We start from the raw sequence: 13332 nt of genomic DNA, 5'->3' as shown, positions 1-13332 counted from the left end.
TTTTATTTTTTATTAATTTATTTATTGAATTATTAATTATTTAATTATAATTATTATTATTTATTATTATTTTTATTATTATTATTATTATTATTATTAATAATTATTATTAATGCTTATTGTTATTATTTATTATTATTATTTTTATTATTATTATTATTATTATTATTATTATTATTATTATTGTCATTATCATTATTATTATTATAAGTTATAAATAATAATTATTATTATTATTAAAAATATTTTTTTTATTATTATGAATAGTTATTGTAAATAATAATTAATATTTTAATGATAATTATTATTTTTATTTTTTATTTTATATCATTATTGTTAATTACTTTTATTAATATCAATATTTATTATTATTATGATTATTATTAATAATAATAATTAATATTAATAACTATAAATAATAAACATAATCATTATTAATATTGTAATTAATTATTATGATTATCACTATTTATTATTATTGTTGATATTAATTATTATTAAAAATTATTATTTTTAATAACCATCATTATTAATCATTATTATTAATGATGATAAATATTATTATTAATAATGATAATAATAATTATTTTTAACTAATATTAATATAGATAGTTATTATTGTTATTAATGGTTATTAATATTACTAATAAGTATATTATAAATAATTATCATTATCATTATTATTATTGCTAATAATCATTATTGATAATAATGATTTTTATTATTTTCTATGATAATAATTGTTATTAATATTATTGATAATAATAATAATTATTATTAATATTATTATTATTATTATTATTAATTATTGTTACTGAAATTTTTTAATAATTTTTCTAAATACTATTAATAATAATAAATATTATTATTATTACTCTTAATTATTATTATAAAATAGTATTATTAATAATAACTTTTATTTATTATTATTATTATTTTTATTATTAATAATTATTTTTATCATCAAAATTATTTTTTATAATTATTAGTAATTGTTATTATAATCAATAATTATTAAAGTTTTCATTAATTATTGTTATTATTAATAAATATCATTATTATTAATTATCATAAATAATAATAATAATTATTATTATTATTATTAATATATATTGGTATTAATTATTAATATTATTTTTATTATTATCATTATTTGTAATTATTATTATTAATAATAATATTTTTTTAAGTAATTGAAATTATTATAAATTATCATTATGAATAATGATTATGATTATTATTGATTGTCATTATTTTAAATTATTATTATTATTTATTATTATTAATGGTAATTATTATTATAAATAATAATTATTGTTTTTAATAATCATTAGTGATTTATTTTATTATGATTAATTGTTATATATGATAATAGTTATATTTATTATTGATAATCATTATTATTATGAATTATTATAGTTATCATTAATTATCATTATTATTAAGGAAAATCTATCATTATTATTATTATTATTATTATTATTATTATTATTATTATTTTTATTAATTACTATCATTGATAATAAATTATATTAATATTGTTAATAAGTATTATTGTTAATATAAATGATTATTATTATTGTATATTGTTAGAAATTATGTTCATAAATAATAATAATTATCATTATTATTAATAATTATTATTTTTATAATAGATTATTATTACCAATAATTATTCTTAATATTGATAAAAATTATTTTTAGTAATAATTATTGTTATAAAGGATTATTTTTATGAATAATTATTATTACTAATTATTATCATTTATAATTGTTATTATATATAATTATTATTATTGTTTATATTCATTATTATTGTGTATATTCATTATTATTAATAATTATTATTTTCATTATTATTATCAGTTATTAAACTTAGTATATAGAAAATAATTATTATTTTGAATTATTACTATTATTGTTAATAATTATTATTAATTAATTATAATTATTGTTATTATTAATAACCGTTATTATTAAAAAATATTATTAGTATTACCAAAAATTATTATGATATTGAATAATTATAGTTATTATTAATAATTATGAATAATATTTATTATCAATAAATATTATAATAATTGTTTATAATTTTTATTATCGATAATGATTAATATTATAAAAAAATTAATGTTATAATTAATTATTATTTATATTATTATTAATAGTTATTATCAATAATCATAATTATTAATATTAATTATTACTATCAATTATTATTATTACTAAATATTATTATTATGATTATTAATTTTAAGTAATATTATTATTAATTTTTTGAAATAATTAATGATTATTATTTTATTAAGAATAATAATTATCATTAATTATTATTATTTTTATAAAATGATTATTCTCAATTATTATTATTATTAACTATTATTATTATTATTATTATTTTTTCAATATTAATCTTACCCGGTGATCATGTAGCTGCAGCTCTGCTGCCCGACAGAAAAAAACCTACGGGCGGGATACGCCAGCGATCGCTATACAGGTGGGGGTGTACAACAACAGCGCCATCTGTCGAGTAGGTACTCAGGTACTTCTTGTCAACAAAGAACCAATTTTCTCTCTGTCGTGCCACCGGCAAGACCTACTTGATACGCTGTTTTTTCTGGAGTTGATTTTCACGCTTTTTGGTGATGTATTCTCTCTAGTTATTAGCTTTCGCTGTACAGAAGTTATCATCAATACTTTATCACTTTCATTGATTAGATTTTGGATTATTTGTTGACTACTTGGATAGATTTTGGATTTCCCCCTTTGACTAATTCAAGATGTCTGACCCTACTCAAGTCCCCAAGTACAGGCAGTGTAGCGCTAGGGACTGTTCTAGGCGTCTTCCGAAGGCCTCTATAGATCCTCACACCGTTTGTTCCAATTGTAGGGGTAAAGCCTGTCAATTGGAAGATCGATGTGAGGAATGCGCTGGGCTTTCGGAATTCGATTTTCAAGAATTCCTTAAGAATGCACGTAGGCTAGAGAAGGATAGGATCAGGAGGAGTTCGTCTCACTCTTTTGATTTTTCCTCTCCCCATGCCCCTCAACCTATTCCTTCCCCTGTAGTGGTTACACCCGACCCTTCTACTAGCTCTCATCAACCCTCGATGGCGGATATGATGCGTGCCATTCAGGCTCTTGGTGACAGAGTTGAGTCATTAGCGAATGACCGCAATCAACTCTTGGCCGACGTCAAAGAGTTGAAGGAGAAAAGTGCAGTGGGAAGTGTAGTGAGTGCAAGTGCAGTGAAAAGTGTCAGTGTTACGCATGAGGGTGCGTCTGTTCGTGCCAGTCGTCCTCCCAGTCCGGGACCTCTTGCAAGCTCCCAAGCCCAGGGGAGAAGCAATGTCGAAGGACCAAAGGGTTCGACAGGCCTTGATCAGCGTACAGATGTACCCTCAGTGGTTGAGGACGTATCTTGCAGAGATCGTCCCACCCACAAACAGACGAGTGAGCCCATTCATTCCTCGTCTGCGGAAGAAGTTTCTCGTCAGAAACGCTGGACCAAGGTCTCACGACCTCTCAAGCGCAAGGTCCCTTCCGAGCGAGTCCAACGGCCCAGGTGTAGCCACTGGGTCAGTTCGGACTCGCCGCAGTCTTCCGAAGACTGCACACCTCCCAAGAGAGGTAGAGTGGTTCCGCAGCAGGCAATCACTCCGTCTGTTGCTGCACCAACCGCTGTAGACCCTAAGTGGTCTTTGCTGCAGTCTATGCAGACTCAGCTAGCTTCCTTCATGCAGGAGTATCGTGCTGAGAAGGTTGACGCTGCACCCATTAACCTACAACCTGCCACGGTTGTGCGCTCAGCTGATACTGCGGCTGCCTGCTCCCACACTCCGGCTGTGAGAGCTCCACCACCGATGCGCAGTCGACCCTGCCAGACGCATGTTGACGTTAGTCGACGTGCGGCACCCTCCGTTGACATGCGTGAGCTACCGCATCAGCAGTGGGAAGGTGCAGTCAAGCTGCCGTGTTTTGACGCAATGCGGCAGTCTCCGCAACCCACGGCAGTCCCCACCACGCACCACCACTCCGCTTTTGTTGTTGCCAGCTCTCAGACTGACCAGCAGCGGCATGATGTTGGATCCAGTGCAGCTACGCATGCACCCGTGCTGCCGGATTCAGCCGTTCAGCTTTCTTCTCCTCCTTTGCCGCTTCCTCCTCAGCATTCGGATGAAGGAATCTCTGATGACGACGAAGCTGCGCATTTGGACGATCAACACTCCGACATAGATGAACCCAAGACTACGCCTCCCTCCTTAGACTTTAGGAAAGTCCTTGCCCTGTTTAAGGAGTTGTATCCGTAGCAGTTTGTGTCTGCAGCTCCACGCTCACCTCCCTCTGAGTTCGCTTTAGGCATGCAGTCAGCAGCTCCTGCCTTTACGAAGCTCGTACTCGCTCGCTCATCCAAGAGAGCTTTAAGGGTACTGGGAGAGTGGCTGCAGGTCAAGAAGCAACTTGGGAAGACAACCTTCTTGTTTCCCCCGGCCAAGCTTGCTTCCAGATCTAGCGTTTGGTATGCCACAGGAGAGGTTCTAGGCTTGGGAGTTCCTGCCTCTGCCCAGGGCAACTTCTCAAGTCTGGTAGACTCTCCCCGCAGACTGGCTATGAGACGGTCCAAGATTTGCTGGACCTCTTCGGACATGGACCATTTTTTGAAGGGAGTTTTCCGTGCTTTTGAGATCTTCAACTTCCTGGACTGGTGTTTGGGAGCGTTGAGCAGAAAGACCTCCCCTTCGGATAAGGACTCTGCCATGCTCATCATGTCCTGCATGGACAAAGCCATTCGGGATGGGTCTGGCGAGCTTGCGGCTTCTTTCGTGTCTGGAGTTCTTAAGAAGCGAGATCACCTTTGCTCCTTCTTGTCGGCAGGGGTCACACCATGTCAGAAGTCAGAGCTGATGTTTGCTCCGCTATCCAAGTGTCTCTTTCCTGAAGAGCTGATCAAGGGGATTGCTGCCTCTTTGATCCAGAAAGACACCCATGACCTGGTGGCGTCATCCGCACGTAAAGTCACAGCTTTACCTTCCGTGCCTAGACCTAGGATGGACACACCAGCCTCTAGGTTCATTCCGCCCTTTCGTGGCAGAACCTCTAGCAGAGGAGGTACCTGTGCCGATAGTCAACGTGGCAAAAAGAAGAAGGGTTCCAAGTCCTCAAAAGGCAGAGTCTGACTGCCATCTTCTCCAGACAGCAGTGGGAGCCAGGCTCAAGAACTACTGGCAGGCCTGGGAGAACAGGGGTGCAGACGCACAGTCTGTGAAGTTACTCAGAGAGGGGTACAGGATTCCATTCTTGCGCAAGCCCCCTCTAGCAACAACTCCCATCGACCTCTCTCCCAGGTACAGAGAGGAGGACAAGAGGCTAGCTTTACAGCAAGAGGTGTCTCTCTTGCTACAAAAGGGAGCGGTAGTCATAGTACGGGACCATCAATCCCCGGGCTTCTACAACCGTCTCTTCTTAGTAGCGAAGAAGACAGGAGGGTGGAGACCGGTGCTAGACGTCAGTGCTCTAAATGTCTTTGTCACCAAGCAGACGTTCACCATGGAGACGACGAAGTCAGTGCTAGCATCGGTCAGGAAGGAAGACTGGATGGTCTCGTTAGACCTAAAGGACGCGTACTTTCACGTCCCCATCCACCCAGATTCCCAACCTTTCCTAAGGTTCGTCTTTGGGAAGGTGGTTTACCAGTTCCAAGCCCTGTGCTTTGGCCTAAGCACGGCACCTCTAGTGTTTACCAAACTGATGAGGAATATTGCCAAATTCCTGCATTTAGCAGACATCAGAGCCTCCCTCTATTTGGACGACTGGCTTTTAAGAGCTGCGTCAAGTCGTCGCTGTCTGGAGAATCTCAAATGGACTATGGATCTGACCAAGGAATTGGGTCTCCTGGTCAATATAGAAAAGTCCCAACTCGTCCCATCCCAAACTATAGTCTATCTAGGTATGGAGATTCAGAGTCAAGCTTTTCGGGCTTTTCCGTCGGCCCCCAGAATCAGTCAAGCCCAAGAATGCATCCAGAGCATGCTGAAAAGGAACCGATGTTCAGTCAGACAGTGGATGAGTCTAATAGGGACGCTTTCATCGCTGGACCAGTTCATCGCGTTAGGGAGACTCCACCTCCGACCCCTTCAGTATCACCTAGCTGCTCACTGGAGAAAGGACATGACGCTAGAAGCGGTCTCAGTTCCTATCTCCGAGAAGATGAAGTCTGCACTGACTTGGTGGAAGAACAACATTCTTCTCAGGGAAGGTCTACCACTGGCTGTTCAGACCCCCGACCACCTTCTCTTCTCGGACGCATCGGACACGGGCTGGGGTGCGACACTGGACGGTCGGGAATGCTCGGGCACGTGGAATCCGGATCAAAGAGCACTACACATCAACTGCAAGGAGCTACTGGCAGTTCATCTGGCCTTGAGAAGCTTCAAGTCCCTCCTTCTAGGCAAGGTGGTGGAGGTGAACTCCGACAACACTACAGCCTTGGCGTACATCTCCAAGCAAGGAGGGACTCATTCGATGACGTTGTTCGAGATCGCAAGGGACCTCCTCACCTGGTCAAGAGATCGAAACATATCGCTTGTAACGAGGTTCATTCAAGGCGACATGAATGTCATGGCAGACCGCCTCAGCCGGAAGGGTCAGATCATCCCTACAGAATGGACCCTTCACAAGAATGTTTGCAACAAACTATGGACCCTGTGGGGTCAGCCCACCATAGATCTGTTCGCTACCTCGATGACCAAGAGGCTCCCAAATTATTGCTCACCGATTCCGGACCCAGCAGCAGTTCACGTAGATGCCTTTCTTCTGGATTGGTCCCATCTAGACCTTTATGCGTTCCCCCCGTTCAAGATTGTCAACAAGGTACTGCAGAAGTTCGCCTCTCACGAAGGGACAAGGTTGACGTTGGTTGCTCCCCTCTGGCCCGCGAGAGAATGGTTCACCGAGGTACTGCAATGGCTAGTAGACGTTCCCAGGACTCTTCCTCTAAGAGTGGACCTTCTGCGTCAGCCGCACGTAAAGAAGGTACACCCAAGCCTCCACGCTCTTCGTCTGACTGCCTTCAGACTATCGAAAGACTCTCAAGAGCTAGAGGCTTTTCGAAGGAGGCAGCCAGAGCGATTGCCAGAGCAAGGAGGACATCCACTCTCAAGGTCTACCAGTCAAAATGGGAAGTCTTCCGAAGCTGGTGCAAGGCGAATTCAGTATCCTCAACCAGTACCTCTGTAACGCAGATAGCTGACTTCCTTTTACACCTAAGGAAGGTAAGATCCCTATCAGCTCCTACGATCAAAGGTTACAGAAGCATGTTGGCAGCAGTCTTCCGCCACAGAGGCTTAGATCTTTCCAACAACAAAGATCTACAGGACCTCCTTAAGTCTTTTGAGACCTCAAAGGAGCGTCGGTTAGCCACACCAGGTTGGAACTTAGACGTGGTCTTAAGGTTCCTGATGTCAGCAAGGTTCGAACCGCTTCAATCAGCCTCTTTTAAAGATCTCACTTTGAAGACTCTTTTCCTCGTTTGCTTAGCAACAGCTAAAAGAGTCAGTGAGATACACGCCTTCAGCAGGAACATAGGATTTACATCTGAAACGGCTACATGTTCCTTACAGCTTGGTTTTTTAGCTAAAAACGAACTCCCTTCTCGTCCTTGGCCCAAATCGTTCGAGATTCCAAGTCTGTCCAGTTTAGTTGGAAACGAACAAGAGAGAGTACTATGCCCAGTAAGAGCTCTTAAGTACTATTTAAGACGTACGAAGCCATTACGAGGACAATCAGAAGCTTTATGGTGTTCTATTAAGAAACCTGCTTTACCGATGTCGAAGAACGCAGTTTCTTATTACATCAGACTTTTGATTAGAGAAGCCCATTCTCATCTGAATGAAGAGGACCATGCTTTGCTGAAGGTAAGGACACATGAAGTTAGAGCTGTCGCTACTTCAGTGGCCTTCAAACAAAACAGATCTCTGCAGAGTGTAATGGATGCAACCTATTGGAGAAGCAAGTCAGTGTTCGCATCATTTTACCTTAAAGATGTCCAGTCTCTTTACGAGAACTGCTACACCCTGGGACCATTCGTAGCAGCGAGTGCAGTAGTAGGTGAGGGCTCAACCACTACATTCCCATAATCCCATAACCTTTTTTAATCTTTCTCTTGAAATGCTTTTTATTGTTGTTTTTGGGTTGTACGGAAGGCTAAGAAGCCTTTCGCATCCTGGTTGATTTGGCGGGTGGTCAAATTCTTTCTTGAGAAGCGCCTAGATTAGAGGTTGTGATGAGGTCCTTTAGTATGGGTTGCAGCCCTTCATACTTCAGCACCTAGGAGTCGCTCAGCATCCTAAGAGGATCGCGAGGCTCAGTAAGGAAGACGTACTTAAAAAGGCAGAGTAATGGTTCAAGTCGACTTCCTTACCAGGTACTTATTAATTTTATGTTTGCTATTTTGAATAACTGCTAAAATGAAATACGGGATACTTAGCTTCTATTGTTAACATGTATGCTGGTCTCCACCCACCCCCCTGGGTGTGAATCAGCTACATGATCACCGGGTAAGATTAATATTGAAAAATGTTATTTTCATTAGTAAAATAAATTTTTGAATATACTTACCCGGTGATCATGAATTAAAGGACCCACCCTTCCTCCCCATAGAGACCCAGTGGACCGAGGAGAAAATTGGTTCTTTGTTGACAAGAAGTACCTGAGTACCTACTCGACAGATGGCGCTGTTGTTGTACACCCCCACCTGTATAGCGATCGCTGGCGTATCCCGCCCGTAGGTTTTTTCTGTCGGGCAGCAGAGCTGCAGCTACATGATCACCGGGTAAGTATATTCAAAAATTTATTTTACTAATGAAAATAACATATTATTATTAATTGATATAAATATTATTAGTATTTATTATAAATTTCTATTAATAATTATATTATCATTAATTACTATTATTATTAATTACTATTTTTATATATTATTTTTACTATTTACTATTATTATTATTGATAACTATTATTATAAATTATTATTATTTTTTCAATATTAAACTTACCCGATGATCATATAGCTGTCAGCTCTGCTGCCCGACAGAAAAACCTACGGGCGGAATACGCCAGCGATCGCTATACAGGTGGGGGTGTACATCAACAGCGCCATCTGTCAAGTAGGTACTCAAGTACTCGATGTCAACATAGAACCAATTTTCTCTCTGTCGTGCCACTGGCAAGACCTACTAAATACGCTGTTACTAACTGGATTTGTTTTCACAACGATTTGGTGAAGTACACTACAGTGGAACCTCTACACACGAACGTATCTACATCCGAATTTTCCAACATCCGAAGTAAAATTCGAGCAAATTTTTGACTCTACACCCGAATTTTATTTCGACACACGAAGTAAACATTACGCCATTGAGCGTCGAGTGCTCAGTTCTCTATTCTTGTGTGTATTGTGTGGTTGTCCTCTGTTTGGTCTGTTATTAACAGTGCTTATTTTCTTCCTTTTCTCACATTTCCTTTTTGATTTTACCTATAATCATGGTGCCTAAGAAGCTAAGTTTCAGTACAGGAAGAAGGCAATTCTTTCATTAGAATTGAAGCAAGAAATTATAGAAAAACATGAGAGCAATGTGCATGTGAGTGATACTGTATGGCTAAACAATATGGCCGGAATAGGCCTATGATCTAGAGTATCATCAAGCTGAAGGCAGCCATTAAAGCAAATAACCATCGAAGGTGATCACCATTATTACAAGACATCTTAGCAATACCCTGGAAGAGATAGAACGCCTTTTGTTGATAGGGATAAAGGACAAAGAGATTGTTGGCAACGATAATTTGTGAGAAGGATCAGTGTGATGAACTGAAAGAAAGAAAAAAGCGAAGCAAAGAAAACCATGATAGCATTAGCAAGCTCTTTTAAATAAGACTTCTCTCTTTTTCTGTTTCTCTCTAAACATAGCATTAACATGTTCTTTAAATAAAATCTCTCTCTCTCTCTCTCTCTCTCTCTCTTGTTCTTCTTCGCTGTTATAGTGTTAGATACGTCTATTATTTTTTTTCCGAGAGAGAGAGAGAGAGAGAGAGAGAGAGAGAGAGAGAGAGACTCTCTCTCTCTCTCTCTCTCTCTCTCTCTCTCTCTCTCTCTCTCTCTTGTTCTTCTTCGCTGTTATAGTGTTAGATACGTCTATTATTTTTTTCCGAGAGAGAGAGAGAGAGAGAGAGAGAGAGAGAGAGAGAGAGAGAGATTAAACAAAACTGTGTTTAGAGTACAAATGATTTTTAACAGCGTCAACGAGTTGAAAAACAATTAAATGTAACTAAGAAAGTAATAACAGCTAATCTGAATTTCTTTATTAACTAAAACAAATATTGATACAAACACACTCGTGTGCGTATGCACAAACACACACACAGGTGCAAAAATTACTACGCAGTAAGAGAGATGGTCGGGGAGGAGGTAGAGACGGTGACTGCGATAACATACAGTAACTCGTCACTGAGAGTGATGAAAATAAAAAAAATCAAAAGAAAAAAAATGTAAAAAATATGAAATATAAAAATAAAAAAAAAATAAATAAGCCGAGTTAAATTAAAATTTCCGTAGTGTAAGTTACAGTATGTTATCGCAGTCACCATCTCTACTTCCTCGCCGATCGTGTCTCCTCGTACTTGTGTGTGTGTGTTTGCGCATACGCACACGAGTGTGTTTGTATCAATATTTGTTTTAGTTAATAAAGGAATTCAGATTCGCTGATATTGTTTTTTTAGTTACATTTAGCTGTCTTTCAACTTGTTAATGCTGTTAAAAATGATATGTAAACAACACATTTTTGTTTAATCTCTCATTTTTTAATCTCTCTCTCTCTCTCTCTCTCTCTCTCTCTCTCTCTCTCTCTCTCTCTCTCTCTCTCTCAGAAAAAAATAATAGACGTCTCTAACACTAACAGTGAAGAAGAACAAGAGAGAGAGAGAGAGAGAGAGAGAGAGAGAGAGAGAGAGAGAGGGAGAGAGTGTTTATTTAAAGAACATGTTAACACCATGTCTACCTTCTCGCCGATCGTCCGTCTCCTGGCGTAGCAAATCCTACTCCTGCGTTGGCCTGTCTCTAAGGTAAAGTAGCAATAAAACACATTTTTTATTTATTACTTCTTTATAATTATCTTTTTTACATGCTTCTTTCATATTATGCAGTTATGTTATTGTTAAGTGTAATTATGTGTAGCCATTTATTAAGTATTTATTATGGGTTTTCAGGCTGAGGAACGAATTAAATGAATTACCATGTATTCTTATGGGAAAATTCGTTTCTACATCCGAACATTTTCTACATCCGAAGTTGGTTGTGGAACGAATTAAATTCGTATGTAGAGGTACCACTGTATTCCAGTTTTGAGCTTTCGCTATGCAGGGGTTTTATCTTCATTTCAAAACTTGAACTCGTTTTGGATAGCTTTAATTATGGTGACGAAGAGAGTATGGACTCTCTCTTTCACTTTTAAATGGCCGACCCTTCCCTTAGACGGAAGTGTGTTTAGGTTTTTGGTAATTTTGCTTAACACGTTATAGATCTATATATTTTATATCTCTCCGCCTTTATAGGCCTCTTCGATTAACTTTCCATTTATTATAAACATATACAATAAATTTTTATGTTTGTTTATATGCGACCTTTCCTGATAGTAGGCGGTCCTAACTTGGAACCGAAGTTAATTAACATTGAGCCCGTTATATCGTATTTAACCTTTAAAGAATTTAATACTTTTTAAATTTTAATGTTTTATGAAAGAATTTCTTTGATAATCTCGTACTGTTTTCAAAGATGAACTAACGTTTAGTTTTTAGTCTACGCAGTTGTTGACGTTCAGGACGTTCAACAAGCGCTCTATCGTTACAATAGAGAGAGAGTGTATCACGGTTTCACTTTGCAGTAAGAGCAAACCGATTCTGGCGTTTCGTTCATTCTTTCTTAGCTTAAATGGTTTAAATTCTAAATTAAAGGAACTTTTTATTTGGAAAACCTTTCAGTTTTTTCCTTTAGCAAATAACATGTTTTAACGATATATAATTGGGCTCTTCTCTCAGGTGCGAAATCAAGAGAGAAAGAGAGAGAGAGATAGAGACGGAGGGAGAGAGGGGAGAATAAACGTTTCGTTCAAGCTGGTAACGTTGTTCTCGTTTTTTACTCTCCTCCCTAGTCGCTGTAGGGGAAGAAGGTAAAACGTTTCTAGGGTTTTATTCTTGTTCCCAGGCTATGTGCGGTGAGAGATTGTAAACGTAGTTTATTTGATCTAGTGTTTAGTCTCTTTCCCAGCCACTGAATTCTTTATCTTTATATATGTTTTCTGTTGCATTGTACGACTGTTTTCGCAATTACTACCTTTTAATGAAGGATAGGATTGCGTGTTTCAGGTAGAAATCAGTTAAAGTTTCGATTTCAGTGAAATAAGTGCAAAACAGAAAATCAAAGTGATAAAGTGATATGCGCAAAGTGTTACAGTGTTGCGTCCGAGGGTTCGTCTGTTCGTGCCAGTCGTTCACCTAGTCCGGGACCTCTTACAAGCTCCCAAGCCCAGGGGAGAAGTAATGTCGAACGACTTATGGGTTCCACAGGCCTTGATCAACGAACAGACGTTTTTCCCTCCGTGGTTTCGGGCGTATCTACCCAAGATCGCCCCACCCACACAAAGACGAGAGAGCCCATTTATTCCTCGTCTGCGGAAGAGGTTTCTCGTAAGAAACCATGGACCACATCTCGCAGCTTTTTAAGTGCAAGTCGGTCCCTTCCGCGCAAGTCCATCGGCCCAGGTGTAGCCACTGGGTCAGTTCGGACTCGCTGCAGTCATCCGACGACTGCACACCTCCCAAGAGAGGCAAGGTGGTACCGCAACAGGCAGTAACTCCGTCTGTTGCCGCACCAGCTGTTTTAGACCCTCAGTCACAACGGACAGTAGCTCCGTCTGTTGCCGCTTTTGTAGACCCTAAGTGGTCTTTACTGCAGTCTATGCAGACTCAGTTAGCTGCGGTTATGCAGGAGTTTCGTGTGGAGAAGGTTGACACTGCTCCCGTTAGCCTACAACCTGCCACGGTTGTGCGCCCAGCTCACGCTGAGGCTCCCTGCTCCCACACTCCGGCTGCGGAGAGCTCCACCACCGATGCGCAGTCGACCCTGCCAGACGCATGTTGACGTTAGCCGACATGCGGCACCCTCCGTTGACATGCGTGAGCTTCCGCATCAGCAGTGGGAAGGTGGAGTCAAGCTGCCGTGTTTTGACGCGATGCGTTAGTTTCCGCAACCCACGGCAGTCCCCACCACGCACCACCACTCCG

The 13332-nt window shown here is 38.7% G+C and overlaps 2 protein-coding genes across 2 annotated transcripts in view; one reads left to right on the top strand and one right to left on the bottom strand.

Annotated features, from left to right (window-relative positions):
* Positions 1-13332, bottom strand: part of LOC137625345 (uncharacterized) — a 544968-nt gene that overhangs the window by 302748 nt on the left and 228888 nt on the right. The gene's annotated exons all lie outside the window — the stretch shown is intronic.
* Positions 1-13332, top strand: part of LOC137625341 (methylcrotonoyl-CoA carboxylase beta chain, mitochondrial-like) — a 47581-nt gene that overhangs the window by 20081 nt on the left and 14168 nt on the right. The gene's annotated exons all lie outside the window — the stretch shown is intronic.

The sequence above is a fragment of the Palaemon carinicauda genome, chromosome 32 (genome assembly GCF_036898095.1).
Source record: "Palaemon carinicauda isolate YSFRI2023 chromosome 32, ASM3689809v2, whole genome shotgun sequence".
Taxonomy (NCBI): domain Eukaryota; kingdom Metazoa; phylum Arthropoda; class Malacostraca; order Decapoda; family Palaemonidae; genus Palaemon; species Palaemon carinicauda.
This window is presented reverse-complemented; position numbering and strand designations above follow the sequence as displayed.